This window comes from Barbus barbus (assembly GCF_936440315.1).
Source record: "Barbus barbus genome assembly, chromosome: 36".
Taxonomy (NCBI): Eukaryota; Metazoa; Chordata; class Actinopteri; order Cypriniformes; family Cyprinidae; genus Barbus; species Barbus barbus.
Window position 1 is genome coordinate 28,550,146 of NC_136714.1, and position 2,500 is coordinate 28,552,645.

The 2,500-nt window shown below is 39.4% G+C and overlaps 1 protein-coding gene across 5 annotated transcripts in view; it reads left to right on the top strand.

Moving 5' to 3' along the window:
* LOC306856066 (nuclear pore complex protein Nup54-like) overlaps positions 1–2,500 on the top strand; it is a 12,863-nt gene that overhangs the window by 3,793 nt on the left and 6,570 nt on the right. The gene's annotated exons all lie outside the window — the stretch shown is intronic.

Genomic DNA, 2,500 nt, shown 5'->3' on the forward strand with positions numbered 1-2,500 from the left:
ATTTGAAGTTAATCATGTGTAACATCTAACACTGTGAATGGTTAATTCAGGCCGCTTCCGTAGCCTTCTTCCCCCAGGCCATCAGGCTCCTAAACTCTTAACTCTGTGTCACATGACTCCATGTAAATATCACCATATCAATAAGCTATTCATAATTTTTCTCTACCTCATACTGCTGCTATTTAATTACCCTGCACAACTCTTTTGCACATTCCTCTTTATTACTATTTAAGTCAACAACATACTGACCTGCACATTTATATTTATATTTTTTTATCTTTTATTTTATTCTCTCATTTTTTCTACTTTTCTTTTTCTTAATATTTGTATACTTTATAACTGCACTGTCCTTGGAGCGGACCTGACCTACATTTCCCTGCTGGTTATACTCTGTATAATTGTGTATGTGACAAATAAAACTCTTGAGTCTTGAAGTCAGAAGGGCATTTTCTCAGTATCACTAAGTTCAGTAAATGATGGGATCAGGGCTTCAAATCTGGGGAGAAGTGTTTCCATCGCATTGTGATATTTAGGACAAACCAGCAGAAAGTGTTTCTCGTCCTCTATTTGCTGTAGATCAGTGTCTACAGATCCTCTGCTCTCGCTCTGGCCATGTTTGTCCGTGTCTAACTCTCTCTATTTCTAAATCATGGTTACTTCATCTGTATTTGGAGAGGATTTGTCTTTCTTGAAATGGTTTAATCAATAATTAATTGGCAAATTTAGTGGTTCTGTTTAGGTTCTCTCTCAAATTCAATTCAAATGAGCTTTATTGATCAAATCATAGAATTTTCCCCCTATTCCACTGTCGATAAGTTTTAGGTATAGTCCTTCATGCCAGATTGAATCGAATGCTTTCTTGAAATCAACGAAACAAGCAAAACATTTTTTGATGTACATACTTGTCAATTAGTGTTTGTAATGTAAAAATGTGATCGGATGTGCGACATTTAGTAAGAAAGCCAGTTTGGCATTTACTCAAGGCACTGTGCTTCGTAAGGAAGTGTAACAGTCTGGTGTTTAAGATGCTACAGAACACCTTCCCCAGGTTACTGTTCACACAGATGCCTCGGTAGTTGTTGGGGTCTAGTTTATCTGCGTTCTTGTGAATGGGGCTGATGAGGCCCTTGTTCCAGATCTCAGGGAAGAACCCGACACACAGAACATCATTGAAGAGTTTTAGCATGGCCAGTTTGAAGCTTTGCTCTGTGTGTTTCAGCATCTCGTTCAGGATGCTGTCGACACCACAGGCTTTCTTGGGCTCGAGGACCCCTAATTTATCTTCCAATTCTTTCATTGTTATGGGGAAATCTAAGGGGTTTTGATTCGCTTTAATCGATCTTTCTAAATGGTCTAGTTTATTAATTATTTGGGTTGGGCTATATAATTCTTGGAAATGAGTTTTCCACGTCTCCCCATCTTGGATGGCCAGAATTTCTTGATTTGGTTTGTATAATAATTTCCATTTATCCCAAAATTTGTGTGAATTTATAAATTTTTCAATTTCTTCAAACTGGTTTTGCAAAAACTGTGCTTTTTTCCGCCGGAGTGTGGCTTTATATAGTTTTAGTGCCTCACAGTAATGAAGGCGGAGGATTATCTGGTTGTCTGTGTTTCTGATTTGATAGATTTCTGAGGTTTTTTCTCAGAGTCTTACAGTCCAAATCAAACCATTTGTCAGTATCTAAACATTTTTTCTTTGGTTTAACAATGGTCAAATGACTCTTTTGTGCTGTTTTGTATAATATGTTGTTTAGATCTTGTACTTCCTGATTGATGCCGAATTGATTTTTAGGGTATGCCTGTGTTTGGAATGAGTGTAAGAGGGACTGTATTTCTGGAGATTCAACAGCATTGATGTAATTTGTGGCGCTGTTTTCTGTCCATTTGAATGACATAATTTTGATCATTTGATATAGTGTCCTAATTGTTGTGGGGGATGTTTCAGATTGCTTTATATAGAGTGTGATTTGGCTGTGGTCTGAGAAAGGTTTCAGGGGTTTGACTGTGAATGCTCTCAAAGAGGAAAGGTGGAGATCTGTGATGGTATAATCTACAGTGCTGTTACCGAGAGCTGAGCTGTAGGAGTCTCCTCGCAGTCTTCCGTTGACGATGTACAGAGCTGCAGCAGCTGCCGTCCGTGAGCGTTCACTGTCTGATCACAGTTTTCTGTGATCAGGGGGGGGGGGGGGGGGGGGGGGGTAATATTAATATTATCTCTCTGTATCCCGAGGGACAGCCAGTGAACACATCTCCTCTACACCAGGTCTCCTGTAAGATGATGACATCTATGTCTTCAAGTTTTTTCATAAAGTCAGAATTTCTACTTTTTAGGCCAAAGACTGAGGAGTTTAGACCTTGAATATTCCATGTAGAAAAACTAAGTGATTTCTCTCTCTCACACGCTCACACTCACACACACACACACACACTCTCTCTCACACACTCACACTCACACTCACACACACACACACACACGCACGTATCTCGCAGCCAGTGC